This window comes from Protopterus annectens, chromosome 14.part0 (genome assembly GCF_019279795.1).
Source record: "Protopterus annectens isolate FY-2018-M chromosome 14.part0, PAN1.0, whole genome shotgun sequence".
Lineage (NCBI taxonomy): Eukaryota > Metazoa > Chordata > Ceratodontiformes > Protopteridae > Protopterus > Protopterus annectens.
The window spans coordinates 341,724,350-341,742,566 of record NC_056748.1 but is presented as its reverse complement, the minus strand read 5'-3'; the positions used below and the strand labels follow the sequence as shown (position 1 = coordinate 341,742,566).

Sequence of the window (18,217 nt, the reverse complement as noted above, 5' to 3'; positions counted from 1 at the left end):
ATATTGTATAGCCTATCAAGCATGATGGCTATTTTCTGAAGACTAATTGAAATCCGCACTAAAAGATAACTTTATAAGTGGTCTTGAAGCATAATTACTATATTTTGTGTTAACTTGTGTCTATACATTTTTATTTAAATTTGTTTCATAATGCAACTTACCTTTTTTAACTTTTATGAATATTTATGAGCTATAATAGTTTACTAAAACCTATACTTTCTGTATTTTAAGTCTATACCTTTGCATTGTCTGTTAGTGTCCTTAATTTCTGACTAAGTGCACTGTAATCTGTAAACAAACAAATTAAACTTGCCCTGTTATGCCTTGAGTTGATTGAGTAACTATTACTACCTATTCTTTAGATAACTTATCTTAATAGTTTACTAAACTTATGGTTTCTGTATTTCAGGTCTATACCTTTGCATTTTATGTAATGCACAATAATTACGTAAAGTGTTCTGTAATTTGTAACAAATTAAGATTGCCGTGTTATACCTTGAGTATACTGAATAACTATTACTGTTATTTAAATAACTAATTTTAGTAAGCCTGTAAAAATAATTCTGTTACTTTACCCTTAACTAATGGCTGTATTATGTAGTAAGCCTGTTAAAAATAAGTCTGTCATTTTACCCTTAACTAATAATGTATTAAGCCTGTTACAAAAAAGTTTGTCACTTTACCTTTAACTAATAAAGTAATAAGCCTGTTACAAATAAGTCTGTCACTTTACCCTTAACTAATGACTAAATGATGTAATTCTGTTATATTACCCTTACCTAATGACTAAATAATGTTGAATATTTTCAGATTTGACTGAAACATACTGTACTGAACACATAACTGAATATGAATGTCATAGTCTGAAACATGACTGAAATTTACATTTTTATATACCGAACATTTAAAAATAGCTGTGTATATTCTGGAAACTAACTAAACTAAACAAATATCTTTTGACAGTGTTAACTAAACACAGATAAAAGCATAACTGAAACTGGTACATGTTATTGAAGACCAAACTATTGTTGTCTGAACATAGGTTCATAGGTTCATACTAGGCTATCTGCCCGAGGGCATTTACAAGCCTAGCCCATAGTTTTGTGGCTTACGCCACCCCTTTAGTATGGGGAACTATACCCATTATTTTGCTGTGCCTCTGTTGAGCAGTGACACTGAGGTAATCCCTGGGGTATATCTGCGATCTCCCATCCAGTGGTCAAGATTTCTCTTGAACAAGGCCAGCGAGGTGCTCTGCCTCACATATACCGGGATTTTATTCCACAGCATAGGGAGTCTTTGGGTGATGAATCTATCCCTCCAGCACGCCCTATTAATAGCCGTGTCGAGGTTTAAGTCTCCGCCCTTGTGGCTCTGACGGATCTAGATTTTTGAGGTGAAGCATATTCATCAAATCTGGGTTTGACATGGCCTTGTATGTTAGGCAAAGGTCACCTCTGAGCAAGCGGTAGCGACTGAATAGAGCTGGAGTTCTTTCAGTCGGGCAGCATAGGACAGATGTTTGAGACCCTTTATCCTTTTGGTGAGGAACTTTGTGGCCTCTCCAGCTGCTGCAAGTGTCGGGTCAGATACATTCCGAATGGGGCATTGTACTCAATCATTGGTCTGATGAGTGATGAGTATAGGGAGACTATGACCTCCCTTGATCTAGATGAGAATCCCTTCATGATAAGGTGGGCAATGTAGAAGGTCTTCCTAACTACTTTAGCTACATGGGTGTCGAATGACAGACTACTATCAACCTGGGTCCCCAGGTCCCTGATAACTTCTTCTGTACTCAGTGGATTGCCACCTATTTGGTAGCTAGGGGTAACCTTGTTTTTCCCGAAGGGTATGACTATGCATTTTTTGGCATTTAACTTTAGGCCATGGCTCTGGCACCAGTTATCCGTTTCTGTGAGACCCTTCTGAAGGATATCTGTGTCAGATGTGTTTTCTACTATGGCGCCCAGTTTGCAGTCATCTGCAAACTTTGTCAGCCATAACCCTCCTGTGTTGTAAGATAACATAGTAACATATACTGAAAGCTAGTACTGCTGTACAAGTGTTACCATGATCCTGAAAACATGAGAACATTATTTGAATATAGATAAACTGAAACCTAGTACTGTTATATAATTGTCTGAAAACATGAAGACATTTTGACAGTGTTACCTGAACACAAATAAACTGAAATCTATTTGAACAGAGATCTAAACATAGATAAACTGAACCTAATACTATAACTGTTTGAAAACATACATATATGCTTTCACTCATACATTTCGACTTTAAACAAACATTGAAGAAATAACTGTAACACAGTCAATTTCTGCACCACAGCTCTTGCCAAATTTTACCCGCACTGTTTCAGTCACTGATGAGGTATAGGAAGGCTTGCTTTGATGTTGAAGCGTACTCTTTGTAGTTAGGCCTTTTAAACCTTTTCTTTTTATTTCTTGTGCAAGGCTGGGTAGCTAAAGTTCTTGATTGTGTTTAGTATCAGGTCCTTAAAGTAACATTTGCATCTTTAACAATTATAAACTGATAGCATTACTTATTGCCCTAACCTTATTTACATTTTTTCCCAATGAAATGCAGCTTTAACAACTATAAACTGGCAGCATTGCTTACTCTTCTGATTTTATTTACATTTTTCTGCATGAAATAAACATCCATTTTTCTGCATGAAATAAACATTTGCTACTAATAAACTCTTTCAAGTCTGTAGGCAAACTGATATTATAGCATCTTTATTTTTTACAGTATGTTTTTATTAAAATTTAACACAACACCTAATTTTGACATAATGTCCATTTTTAAAATGGTACTGTCACACTGGGGATGTAACAAGAATTTTGCTGTTATTTTTTTTCCAGGCTGATTGACTTTATTTAAAAATCTAATATCCAAAGGCTTGCTGCTGACTGCAGGTACCTTTGACCATTTAAGTCTGATAGCATGAGAACTATACTTCAATCCTTTGTCAGAGGTCTGTTTGTAACTGAAACTGAAGCCCCTGTATGGTCTGCCATCCTTTTCAGCCGAAGTCAAATACACCAATTGATTTGGTGCTGAACTGTCACAGCCTTTATACATATTCTGAAAATCTGGTATGTCACTGGCAACATTAACCCCGAGCTACAGCATACTTCTGATTATTCCTTTGGCTCAAACTTTGTACATTACTTACGTCATTCGCCCATTCATTAGCCATAGTGGGCTGCCTTGTATCTGAAAAGCTAACAGTATTTCTTTTCTCTACCCATGCACTGTGTGCACCCCCTTAAGAAAACAGTTACAAGAAAACATTTAACTGCTGGTACTAGTGAAGTCTTTTTTACTGCTGCAATGTCAGTATTTACAGGAAAAATCTTATTATTGGCATCTGATGCTTGCAAAATCTGTTTCTGTCTAACCACTAAATGGATAGCTTCCTCTAAGGTCTTGGCTGTAACAGTTACATTTAACTTGATATTGTATCAAGTTTCTGAACTTATTTTAAATGAAACTCAAAGTAGTAGTGTAACACTGTGCATTTCTGTACCTGTATAAAATCAGGTTAACTGTTGAACTTTTTACATTTTGTCTCATGACCCCTAGATATTAACATATTATTCTGTGAGTGAAACTCCACCCACTGTCTCACCATAATAGTTTTATTAGCTGACGTCATTTAACTTTCCAGTAGTACTGAATGCTGCAAGAATGCATTATTACTGTCTACAATTTTTTGGATAAATAGTAAAACTGTAATTAATTAAATGGATAGCACTGTCTTTAATTCAGCTTGCTGGGCTGGCTGTAATCTGAGCTGATGTGCTTGGCAAACTGCATCACTGTATGAAACATATACAATCTCAAATTGATTACATAATGTACTCTTTTATAAATATTTTTAACTGTGCTTTCACTTTTACAATGTAGCATTGACTTTAACTTTTACATTCTGTAAACTAGCAAACTTTATTTTGTCTCTGTCTATATTACGCTGTTTATGCATTGCAACACTTCAATACAAAGCTCTTAACTAATGACTGTTAAAACAATAATACAAAAAATTAATTTGCCAACTGTAACTGCAAACCCTTTATTCTGCTAATTAATTTGACTGTTCTGATATACCTTACAAGACAGAGGAATACGGTTGCCCTTTTTTCTAAATGACCAAACCCAATATGTTTTTCTGAGCACTTCAGCTGTGTCAGCTGAACTGGAATTTATTTTATCTTTAACCCATACATTTGCATGTTTCCTCTGGAACCAATTTTTTAAAATCTGTACATTTGCACAAATCATGTCAATGAAGAATAACTTAAATGAAATGTTTGTAACTAGTACAGACCTGCTACATTTTAAACGGTTAGCTGCTGTAATATTTGACCTTTTAAATTCTGACAAAACCACATTTGTGTCTAAAGATCTGTGTAGCTGAAGTCAATTTGTCTATAAACAATGAAATACTGTTATTTATTTTAACCTTAAATGACAGATTAATGCTCTGATTTTTACAGATAGCTATGGAATGCATTATTTTATTTGGCACTGAAGTCTGTTCTTCAGTTACAGAATCTGCACTTTGATTCCACTTATCTCCCATCAGTGCAAACATTGCACTTGATTCTGAAAATAAGAAACTAGATGAACTAATGTGAACTTGAGACATTGCTTGCATGTTATGTATGTTGACTGTGTTGTCATTTGTATGTTTAATACTGCAATATACTTCTGTATTTTGAATTGTATGTGCTGAAGCATTTGCACAAGGATTATTTAAGTCTAAGCCTGTAATGACAGAAGCTGACTCATAAGCTGGCTTAACCCTTTTTGTGTTTAGAAATATTTAACATTCTTGAACTAATAACCTTTAACTTTAAGAGAACATTTTTAAACTTAAACCAAAGATTTACTGACATTTTAACTGTAGCAGAATTACTTGACATGTTTACATGCAAATTATTGTAACTGATTCATTTAAACTTTTTTGAACTGTTAACTATAGGGTGCATATAAAGTCTTATATAACTTTATGGTCTTGGAAGAATGTGAGTCGTCATCTGTAGCTTATTATCCTTTTTCTTGCTTTTTGGCTGTCTGACATCACACAAGGAAGCATGAAAGTTTGTGGAGGTAGCTGTTAACTGGATAATGTCTTTTATGTTCTGAAGGAACACTGCTTTGATTTAATACTGGTCTGCTAAAGTTGTGTGAGGCTTTTCTGAGGTAAACACTGGTGCTGTACACTTTGGTTAGAGGTCATATGCTGTGTCCGTTTTCTGCTGGAAGTAATGCTGTCTTAATAAGAAACTTTTCATGCCATAATTTTTATCTTATTCTGTATAGAGTTCATAGCTCTATTTATGGAAAAATACTGGTATGCTGCTGAAAAGTTTGTTATGAAACATTTGCTGTTACTATAAACTATTAATGAAACTTCAAGTTAAGCTGGCAATTGCAGTAAAACGGTACTTGAAAAAATAACTTACTGCAGTTGTTTCTATGTGCTGATAAGGCTGTTTTACTCTGTAGAACACGTTTAGTTGAATGAAACATGGAGTGCTGCACTTGAATGAAAACACTGCTATTTTGTAGTCTGTAAAACACATGAAGGTGAACAAAACACTGCTGTTCTGTAGATTTCTGCTGAACACACGTAGTGTAACTAAGTCTGGAAATGAACGATACCTTTACTGAAAGGGTGGCCTCTAGCACCGTTGATTACCTTTACTAAGGCCTCTCAGCTCAGTGCTGTAGTACTTCTGCTGTATAAACAGTCACTGTGAATGTAAGAAAATATGCTGCACTGAAAACTGGATGTGAAAGGATTACACACTACAGCTGTCTCTGATTTTTCGATTGTCCAGATTAGCTGCTTGTTTGGTGGAAGAATTATATCTCTCTCACCAGACAGCAGGATAGTTCGGGTGCCATTGTAAGAATTGATAGTACTGTACTGTACCATAATTAGCTGTAAACACTGTATGCACTGAAACTGAGAACAAAAGTCTTTATCTGTTAATTACCCAAGCTCATGCCGAACAGGTGCCAGTCTCTCCTTTGTGGACCAAGTCTTGTGCACTTTTCAGAATGAATTCTCCAAACACTGTAGTTTATTCAGTAAGGCTTCATTAGATGTTCACAATATCCGCATACTGTCTTCATTAACAGTACTGATAAACAGTTAGTGTTCAAAGTTACTGCACGTCATATTCTGATTGTCCTGCACAATGTAAACTAACATAGTGTTTATATGACCTTACTGCTGTACTCCGGCTCAAGTGTCTGTCATCTTCTGTGAGGTAACAGGTCGAATAAACTTACAAACATTAACTGAACTGCTATCCTGAACACAGCATATTATATTGCTTTAGTCCAGTAATTTTCCTTATTTACTTTTTCTAACCTTGGTCTCAGGCTTTGTCTCGTATGTGCTAAAGAACATTCCGTAGCTAGCAAGGTTGTATCTTTTCCTTGAGAAAAGAACATTCTGTCTGCACACTTTATGCTTATCTTTCCTTTCTAATAAACTGGCTCTTATGCATAAATGAAACACAATTTATTTTACCCTTTAGCCTGTCTAATGTCTAATAACTACTTTAAAGTAGAAGTCCCTAATTTAACATCCTAGTTCTGGCACTGAGAGTAGAGAAGCCATTGGATCCTAAGACAGGTTGGATCCAATCTCCTTCACCTATATTACTATTCTCCCTGCATCCATTTAGTCCACAGCTGCATTCTGGTGTCTTGCAGGAAAAAAAATAATTGAGGGCTTCCTTACTGGCCTCTAAACTGAGATCTGCCTGTTCATTGAAGAGCCTTACCAAAGCTAATGTCAGTAGGACAATGCAGAGATTACTTCAACAGCAGATTCATTTGTGGGTCATTCCGGTGTCAACTCTGCAGATCGACCCAAAAAAAACATCCTTTGACCTCTTCTCTCAGGAACCCTGTGTTGATCTAGTCCTCAGATCTGAACATACCTGCAGCATCTGTTTCGGTGCTGATAGAGCTTACTATGTCAACTTTGATTTTACCCCACTCTCTTTTGACTCTGACTTTGTTGGTTGGGAAGGGAATCAGAGCTGAAGTGTTGGAGCCTGAGCACCAGAGAACAGATTGACTTTGAAACTTTTGGATCCGTCTTCCCCTCTGGGGGTATTAGCTCTTAATAGCTCAGCTCTGATCTCTGCTTTGAATCGGGCATGGTCAGAGTCTGTGGTGGTCTCTTGGCCCTGGCAAGTCAAGACTCCTCCTCAGTTCCAATTTCCAGCTCAGCATTCTAAGCCTTTGAGAAGGTTCTCGCTACCAGAGAAGGGGTGCCATCCAGACTTCTTTCTTTTTCTAAGTGAACCTCTACACCTCTGTATTGACAGAGACAGTTTCCAAAAGTCTTGGGGAAGTGCTCAGTCAGAGCTCCCAGTCTGATTCAACTCTGTAATCTGAGACTTCCCAATCTCAGATTCATAAAAAACAGACTTGTAAAAGGAAACATATAGATTAATTGCCCAACTTTGTCATGGAAGACAGGGATTTGGATGAAGGAGAGTGTTTCCCCTAGGTTTCCCTTTGAAGACGTCACTTTTTGCTAACTCCTGGAATTGATTAAGCAGAACCGGGGGGGGGGGGGGGTTGGACCACTGATGCACCTTCCCTGGAAGAATCTGTGTTCCTGTTGGTTTTTGGAGCTGGCTGCTCTACTTCCTGAATGGTCCCTTCTCCTGATGGCCTCATTGATTTGGTGGCTCAGAGAACTTGGAAGTGACTTTACACAGCAGTGCTAATACCATAAAAGCCCAACTAGATCTTAGCAGCTCCTAAAGATAGGACACATTGAAGTAAAGGTCCCCTGGTAGATGCTGTGGTCATAGCAGCAGCCACAAAAAAGGAATTCTGTGAAGAGAGTATGTCTGTTCATCCTTCTAATAGGGTATCTAGGGGCTGGACAGATGCTTCCGTACCTTTTTCTGTTAGAGCACTGGGCTGCCTAGCTCATGTCACACACTTCCAGAGAGAATTGGACAAAGAGCATACTGATTGCATCTTGGGTAATTTGTCAGTGGATATCCAGAAAAATGCGGAATCTCAGCTATCTACCCTCGGTTCTATTTCCAACATCTCCATGCATCTGCTGTCAAATGCAGCTGATGAAGTGGCCAGAGCAGCAGGCACAGGTATAGCTATTTCCATCACAAATTGTGTGATTTGGTGGAAGACTTCAAGATGTCCTTCATTAACACCCCTTTTAATGGTTCCACTCTTTTTGAACTGAAGGTTAAGGATATACTAACCAGGCGGGAACAAGCTGGTAAGACCCTGTCTGCCATGGGAATCTACTTCTCCACTCCTCAAAGGACCTTTTCTAAGAATCAGTGGGGAGGCAAGAAGATGTGGTTCAGAAAATCTCAAAGTTTTATCCAAGGCGCTTCGTCAGACAAAGTCTCCCATGGCAGGGAAGGCGGTTTCAATGGCATTGCCCTAGGGGTAGAGTCGGTCCACAAAACCAAGGATTTCATGGGCCCTTTTCTAAGAAATCCTTCCAGAGCTCCTGAAAGGTTGCTGAATGCTACACTCAGGAGGCAGTCGGGGGGCACTTATCTTTGCACCATCAAACCTGACAGGCCATCACTTCAGACTCATGGGTGCTACTGATAATCACCAGATAATGCATAATTCCCCTTTCTTTTCTCACAAACCAAGAAAAAGAATTCCTTTAGTGCCACCCTACTAAATGGAATCCACTGCAGCAGAAGTCAAAAAGATGTTTGAAAAACAAGCCACCCAACAGGTCTCACCAGACCAGATAGGAGCTGGAGTCTACTCCAGATTTGTTTTAGTTCCAAAATAGACAGGAGATCTAAGGCCAATTCTGGACCTCAGTCAGTTAAACTAGTTTGTGAAGAAGATAAAATTCTGGACGGTCACTGTTCAGTCTATTCTATTACCACTCAGAAGGGATGACTGGATGTGCTGAGTAGATCTCCAGGATGCTTATTATCATGTAAAGATAAACAAGCAGTCAAGGAAATTCCTCCATTTTAGGCTAGGAGCCGATCATCAATTCAGAGCTCTGCCCTTTGGTCTCACCACAGCCCTTTGGTGTTCACCATACATAACAGTACTCACAGCCTATCTCATGCTGCAATGATTCCATGTTTCCCTATACCTAGACAATTGGCTCCTCACCACTTTGACCAATAATCTACTCATCCAAAGAAGGAACATTTTACTCCATTTACCTCACAGGTTAGATGCAACAGTCAGCATCCTAAGGAGTCAACTAAATCCCACTCAGACTCTGGAATTCATAGGTTGCCACCTAGACACACACAATCAGATAGCTGCTTTACCACATTCCAGTATTCTTTCTCTACAAAAAGTGACAAATCATGTGTTCTCAATTCTGTCCACCAGCAAGATTGGTTATAAAACTACTAGGTCTTATGGCCTCAGCAGTTACTCTAGTTCCCTTCTCTCATTTCTACATGAGAGTCCTTCAGTGGGTCACAACTACATCATCCATTGAGTCCACCCATCAGACTAACTCCATTATGCTGACCTCATATCAAGTGGTGGGTATCTTCACCAGTGTTAGAGGGCCATCTATTCTGTCTCCCTCCTCCAGCAGCTGTGGTCACCATGTCACCTCCCTTTTAGGGTGGGGGGGTATTGTGAAGGGAGGATTGTTCAAAGAACCTTGTCTCAATTAGAGGCTAGTCTTCACATCAACATTCTGAAAATGAGAGCACTTCTGTTAGAGTTGTATACATTTCAAGACATTTCAAGACTCTTAACCAGATGGTATAATCTCCATTCAGACAGAAAATATGTCAGTACTTCAGTACATCAAAAAACAAGGAAGCTGTGAGGGTTTGGCAATGGATGATGTCTTCCCATCACTTTCTTGAAGCAGGGCACATCCCGGAGACTTCCACTGTGCTCGTGGACAAGGTAAGCAAGAACATTCTTCGGGCTTATGAGTGGTGCCTCAGTGAATCAGTGGCAAAAAAAAATTTACATCACTGGGGCCAAACTGGCTGTAACCTGTTCACATGTCATCTCATCAACAAGTGCAGCAGTTACTTTGACCTCATCCCCCCTCAGGGTCAGTCACTGAGATACTCTCTGGTCCAGAGTTCACCCACAGGTCTTCTATATGTCTTTCCCCATTTCCCTTGAACACAATGTTCATTCAGAAATCCAGGAGGTGCAAGGCAAAATTAATCATTATTGCCCTCTTTTTGGTCTCAATAGATTTGGTTTCTTTGTCTTTGGCCTCACCTTTTTATGTCTTCCCTGGACACTGGCTCACAGCTCAGACCTCCTGTCTCACCCATCTGGTTATCCTCTTCCAGATCTAGACACCTTAAGTCTGACTGCTTGGTTACTCCAGTTTTAACAATGGCCAGAGATGCCAGGTTTTCAAAAGAGTGGTTCTCGTTCTAACAGCTTCTCAAAAATCTGACACCAGGAAGGTTTACCAACGTAAATGGAAAAGATTTTCATTATATGCTATAGAAGATGGATTGCATCCTTTCTCTGACACTCTCCATTCAATTTTGGATTTCTTGTCAAAATTGTTTCATAAAGATTCCAGTGTCTCCACCGTAAAAATCCAGTTAGCATCATTTTCAAATGTTCATATTGGTTATAATTAGACACGCATAGCCCCTTTGAAGGTTTCTGAATCTTTCTTCAAGGGAACCTTTTTTCTCAGATCTCAGATTAGAGATCCTGTTCCACCTTGGGACATTACAGTAATGTTGCAGGCTCTTACTTAATCCCATTTAGAACCAGCAGCCTCAGCAGATCTTAAATACTTAACATAGAATAGCATTCTTCTTGGTGGCAGTCACTTCAGCTAAAAGTATCTCAGAATTACAGGCTCTTTCTTGCAAACGTCCTTATCTGATATTTCATAAAGACAGAGTCTTCTTAAAGTCAAATCCTTCTTTTATTCCTAAGGTGGCATCTAAATCTGACATCAATCAATCCGTATATCTTCTAGTTTTCTTCTCAAAGTTCTCTAACAAAGGAGAATACGCACTACATTTTTGACATAGGTTTCAGTAATATAACAGATATTTTATGCTCAAACTCAATCTGAGGTACTCAGGGTGAAGTAGAGAGAGAGGTTATGGGTAGGGGAGGAATCAAAGCCCTGGATCCACACATTTGGAAGTGCCGAGACCAGATCTGAGTTAGATCCAAGACCCATCTGTTGAACCACATGAAAATAGGATAACCCGAGTCTATCATTAAGGTGAGTACATAGCTTTTATTTCTCACCCCATACCTTCTTATGGTATCCAGAACTTTTTAGGCTCTGCTTCAACTAAATGACTTACCAGCTAATAATAGGCGGTTTTAGAAAGGACAAGGAGTGATTAACAAATGACACCAAACGATTGTTAGTTAAGGATGCCCTACAGTGGAGAAATGAATCTTTGTTTGCCACTTATTATTCTCATTTTCATATTTAGGTTCATATTTTTATAACTGAGAGACCTCCATTCTATTGAGGTATATGATATGAAACACCAATGTGGGGGACTGGACAATTAACTGAAATGCTAGTTTATACCGCACTATACTGGAAGTATTGCTAGTTGTTTGTAATTATGAAAATAAGCAATATTTTCCTATGTACTTAATACTTCAAAAAGCAAGTGACTTGCAGACTTTTGCATGACATTAGGTGAAGCCTTAAATGTTGTTGAAGAAAACTCTTTGATATTTAAACTGTAAGTTGCACATCTTGTGATATATCCAGTATTATTTGTATTGCTAATTGTACTGTTAAATATATGTTTTCATATTTCAGTAAATATTCTATTAAACATGCAGATATAAAGAAATGTATTGTCATGTAAAAGCTTATGTCTGGTTAACAAAAACAACAATTTATGTCTAGGTTGTATGGTTTTCAATATATGAAAATATGTGCAAGTTTAGAAAAAATATAATTTGTGGGTTGTGTGCATAATATATGACAGTATTTATGGAAAATACTATAAATTCACCGATTACTATCATTGGAAAGAATCCTTCTTACTGATAATTTTGTTTTATGTACTGTTTTAATAGCTTTTTTGTTCACAATATATTTGCATTTGTTTTTTGTTAAGCTTTTTAAGTTTGTCTGTCAGAAAATGCTCTGGAATGCAAGATGTGTGCAGGGCTGGTATTAATGAGTTAAAATTAAAGGACAACCGTGCCCTCAGACTCAAAAAACATATTAATTGCATCATGGTTTGATGTTTCCTACATTTTAATAGCACTCTGAGACTATTTTGAGGTTTTTAGATATTTTTAGATGCAATTTCTGACTCTGACCACATGGGGTCTGGCATATTGAAAAAATTCAGACTGTTTACTCTGCCTCTAAGTATCCCAGAATGCATTATTTGTCTCCAAAAAATTGCATCAGATCTGCCACGTTTTGCCTTAAGCTGCTGTCACTTCATTGACTTAACAGGCATTCACTGCAGTCTTAAAATCCCCTATGTTTGGTTAAAATGTTATCCTTTTTCAATGACCACTTAAAATACAAGCAGTGCAAATGCTACAGAACAGAACTGAAAGGTGCATTTTCTAGCTCTTTCATCTTAGAAATGCTAAATTGCTTTCTTTTGTGAAGGCTGAAATCTAGCTCTTCAAGGAATCTCCCCTCCCACTTCACACCTACCTTCCCTAGCTGTCAAAGAGCCAAGGGTAATTTGACCCATTATCTGCATGTGATTGACAGCTCGTCACAGCAAGTGACCAGAGTAATGTACTGTTTGCTTGTCAGCCTTTTCCTCCTTACAGTGGGAGACTTTTTTGTTGCACTACTCCTGTCAAATTTAAAACTAAGCTACATAGCACTGGCAATAATCCCTGTTTTGCAAAGCAATCTGCCACTTATTTTCCCTTCCTGTTTAAATAGCTAACAAATGATGCACTATAAACTTGAAATATTTTAGACTTGCATGACAGCACCCACATGCTTTTTTGAGTCAATATTTTAAAAAAATTATGGTAGTGCATATACACACGCAGACACACACACTGCTTTACTTCTACAATGATTTAGATTTTATTTTTACATTTTATAGCAGTGTACTAACCAAGCAGAGAAATCTGGTTCAAAAGCAAGGATAAATTGATCCTGAAATACCTATGAACCTCAGCGCAAGAAATTAGGACAAAGCCATACATAGAAGTGGGACAAAGGCACAAACAGAAAAGCGCAGTCCGGGTCTGAACTGTCTGCAAACAGCTACAGTTAACTTTGAGTATGTGTCTACCTGTTTAAGCCAATATTAATTTTCCCCTGGAGAGCACTCTGCTTTGGCTTGTAAGCAGCCCCCCCACCACACACACACACACACACACACACACACACACACACACACACACACACACACACTCCACTTTCTCTTATTCCCTTCTGTTAGCAAATAGTATCCACCATAACTCATCAATACTGTGTGTTTGTAAATTTAAACTATGACCACAGTAGCCTACTGATACAAGGTTATTCTGTTTTTCCACCTGAGAAATTAAGAAATGACTTAGTTTCAGAGCAGTCCTTGGTCAGTTGTGATTGTTTCTTAACACATACTTGCCTTTGCTTTGTGATTGTTTCCAGCCCCCTCATACGAGCAACTAACAAGGTCTCTACCCGCTTTGCTCCCCACCCTGCCCCCCTATTCCCTCCCGCCCCAGGTGGTCCCACCTTTATTGGACTCAAAACCCCTCCCATCTTTCCAATAGCCAACCACAGCGCTAATCCAACACTACCTCCTCCATCTTCCCACTACTATCACACCTCCTCAACTAATATGTACCAGCATACCTTACCTATGCTCACTGCATGCACTCTCCTTGCATATCTTACATCCTACTAAAGCTCCATCCTTCCCCCACTCAACCACTACCACTGTACTACTACTCACACCACCACTCATGTCTCACCCACACTCAACTCCCCTCCCACCAGCTCAAGAACCATCCCTATGCACCCCCCACATATTCTACCAACTATATACTCAAACATAAAGCAGCCCTACAACTTAACATAGTAACCCTCCCACCATACCTAGTACCCACAGAGCACAATCATAAAGTTTCCCTTATAAACAAACACATTCAAAAACTGAGAAAACTAATAATCTCATGCATATCAAAACTAGCTCTAAGTGGAGACATCCACCCCAACCAATTACTGCCCCGTAGCTATTCTCTCTCCACTCTCCAAAATACTAGAGAGACGCATACACTCTCCGGTCTCAGACTACCTCCTTACTAACAACCTCCTTTCCAGTACTCAGCATGGTTTCTGACCAAACCATAGCACCACCACTGCCTTACTCTCCTTTACTAACACTATCCTTCAGCATAAAAACAATGGCTATCTCTCCTCTGCTACTTTCCTAGACCTATCTAAAGCAATTGACATGGTCCCACACAAACAACCTATCTCTGTCCTCAATAACCTATCCTTCTCACAATCAGTCACCAACTGGTTTCAGATTTACCTGTCTGACCGCCAACAATCCGTTGTATGGCAGAATGACATCTCCCCAACTACCTATCTCCATAGGGGTTCCCCAAGGATCCATCCTTGGACCCCTACTCTTCTCTGTTTACACCAATAATCTAGCCTCTGCCACCAAACATGGCACACTCATACAATATGCAGATGACTCAACCATCATCTGCTTAGCCCAGTCCCTACCGAAACTGCAAAAAGTCACACAGGAAGCCTTTTCCTCTGTTGAAACATGGTTATCCGATGCCCAATTAATACTCAACCCAAACAAAACTAAACTACTCGTCTTCCAACCCACCAAACATACTCAAAACAACTCTCACTTTAACATCACAGCAAAAGACAACACCATTATATACCCAACTGAACACACCAAATTGCTAGGAGTGGAAACAGAAAATAAACTAATATTTGACATTCACATATCCATGACCATAAAAAAAGTCCACAAAAAACTAGGAGCATTATACAGAAAAGAGCAATTTCTCACCAAAGCAGCAAAGATTTCAATAGCAAATTCCAACCTTATCTCCACCCTACTTTATGCCTCTCCAATATATACCAACCTAAGGCAATGTGGTCTAAACAAGCTAGAGACCTGCTACAACAAAAATCGCCAAATTCGCCACAGGGGCATCCTACTGTAGGCACCACTCTCTCTCACTTGCTGAACTGGGCTGACTTGAACTCCCTCACCTGCTTCAGTGGTATCAACTCTCACTCGCCCACAAACTAGTAAACCATCCACTAAATGTCCCATCCCTCCAGAATCTACTCCAACCCTAATCGCACCACCAGACCACTAAGATCCAGCAACAAAAATCACTTGCAGATCACTAAAGCCAATAACTCTGCTGGTGAAGCACTATTCTCTTGCGCCATAGCCAAATTATGGAACTAACTCCCACCCACAATTACCTCCGTACCATCATGCAGCCACTTCAAAACTTTATTAAAAGCGCAACTAAAACATGCTGGCTATGCCCTTGCAACTCCCAGTCTAATATCATCCACCCCATCCAACCACTACCTTTCTTTCCACTCCACTAACTACCTTGATTATAGCAAGCTCAGATGCTCATAAGCCTAGTACTTATTATACAGCAGGAACTTCTCATTGTAACATTTGTTAATGTCTGTTATGTACTTCACAGATAAAGATTCTATTTGTCTATTGATGTACTATGTTCTTCATGTGTAAATATGTTGTAAGTAAGTGCTATGTTAAATTGTTAATCATTATAATCCAATGTAACTACTGTCTATTTTACTGTGGAGCTTTTCTCCCCGGGCCTACGCTGAAAATAGACCTACGTCCAGTCTGACACTCCCGGTCAACAAATATAAATAAATAAATAAAATAAATAAATAAATAGAAGTAGGATTGTTGCTCCTATCAAATTAGGAAAGATTATGAAATAGTAGGTCTTGCATTAGTATGAATTTTCAAAAGGGTATGAAATCTGAAACTTAAATGTCTGTCATTGATTTCATTCTTCAGTCTCTAATGATTTGGCAGCAATTGTCCCAAAAAAAAAAAAAAATTTGATTCAAAAAGATAATAGCCACATAATACAGCTGGTAACCTGTCAAAGAAGGGGCTCCTTTTAATATTAGTACTACTAACTTGAGCATCTTACAAAATAAAAAAAAACATGCATTTATGAAATGAAAGTTATCCCTAACTGGATTATTACAGTTAATGGTAAACCCTCCATGTTTTCTTCCAAAATAGCAATTTCTGGGGAGGGATTATTAGGGGAAGAGCAACATTTTGAGCCAAGTTCAGGGACAGTTGAGAGGTTGGGATATGCCTAATTCTAAAAAAGCAATTTATTTGCCTGTACCTAGCAACCTGTTAATGCAGGAAATCTGGACAAGGCAAAATATATGTGGGGGGACATCAAAACAGTACAAAAAATTGATCTTGTATAAACTGAGAGAGCTGATCGAATAACAGGTCTTGCTTTAGCATGCATTTTTCTGAAGGTTATGAAGGCTGAAAATCAGTGTCTCATTTAGTGACTTTATTCCGAAAGAGTTTGACTGAAAACCACAAAAATTGAGACTAACAATCCAAAAATAAGAAGCCTCGCTTGCAGTCACACACACTCTTGCCTCCTTGCTTGCAGTCACACACACGCACACACTCTTGCCCCCTTGCTTGCAGTCACACACACACACTCTTGCCCCCTTGCTTGCAGTCACACACACGCACTCTTGCCCCCTTGCTTGTAGTCACACACGCACTCTTGCCCCCTTGCTTGCAGTCCCCCACACACACACTCTTGCCCCCTTGCTTGCAGTCACACACTCTTGCCCCCTTGCTTGCAGTCACACACACACACACTATTGCCCCCTTGCTTGCAGTCACAAACACATGCACACTATTGCCCCCTTGCTTGCAGTCACACACACACGCACACACTTGCCCCCTTGCGGACACACACACACACACACTTGCCCCCTTGCAGACACACACACACACACACACACACACACACACACACACACTTCGACCTTGCTTGCAGTCAGAATCTGGACATTGCAACAGCACTGAAACAGACATTCAAAGATAACACATGTAGCCAGTGGCAGTCTAAGATTCACTTTCAGTTAGTGATATTTTAAAATTCTCAGACCCTTTGCACACGAGAAATGCACATGTTGTTGAATACACCTTCCTGATTGTATATAATTATATTCCTTGTACAATGCAGTCCAGTTTTAGTGGGTGTTTTATATTTACTGTTTCAAACATTTTTTTTGAAAACAGTGCAACAAAATGCATGCACCAATAATGACAATACTGCCCAATTCTGAATATTTCCATCACAAGTGTAGTCAGACTTCTACAGTCCACCAGTATCAGTACATACGCACAATTTCTGAAGCAGTAAACGTCCTGTAAATAATTCCACATTAAAGCGATCTGTAACTAATGAAGCGGTTGCTGCTAGCCAAAAATTAGATGTCATGTCATCAACAAATAATGTCATAGTTGCCCTTTTTGAGTAATTTACTTATCTTACACAAGAACAATAAGCTGGTAATACTGCAGTAGGGAATGGATGACAATCTTCTTCACCAGAAAGGAGTGCATCATCCACCCCATTTGCAATGCAGTACAGTTTCACAAATGCATCTATGTGAGTAGAAACCACAGCCTTCTGCATCAAAAGCAAACAACCTGTTGTGATATTAGCAAAGCAAGCAGACATAAGCAGCACTAATAATTGTTGCAGCCCTGCATCTCTCAGCTCCCTGTAAAATCTACTCAATCAGTTGTATCTATGAACTTCACAGCACAAGAAATCTTGAAAGAGGCAAAATTTCCCCCTTGCTTGCAGTCACACACACACACACACACACACACACACACACACTTGGCCCTTGCTTGCAGTCTCACACACATTTGCCCCCTTGTTTGCAGTCTCACACACTTGCCCCCTTGCTTGCAGTCTCACACACACACTTGCCCCATTGCTTGTAATCTCACACACACACTTGCCCCCTTGCTTGCAGTCACACACACACACTTGCCCCCTTGCTTGCAGTCTCACACACACACTTGCCCCCTTGCTTGCAGTCTCACACACACACTTGCCCCCTTGCTTGCAGTCTCACACACACACAATTGCCCCCTTGCTTGCAGTCTCTCACACACACACACACAATTGCCCC

At 39.2% G+C, this 18,217-nt stretch overlaps 1 protein-coding gene across 1 annotated transcript in view; it reads left to right on the top strand.

Moving 5' to 3' along the window:
• WDR11 (WD repeat domain 11) overlaps positions 1 to 18,217 on the top strand; it is a 2,002,440-nt gene that overhangs the window by 1,597,452 nt on the left and 386,771 nt on the right. The window lies entirely within an intron of this gene.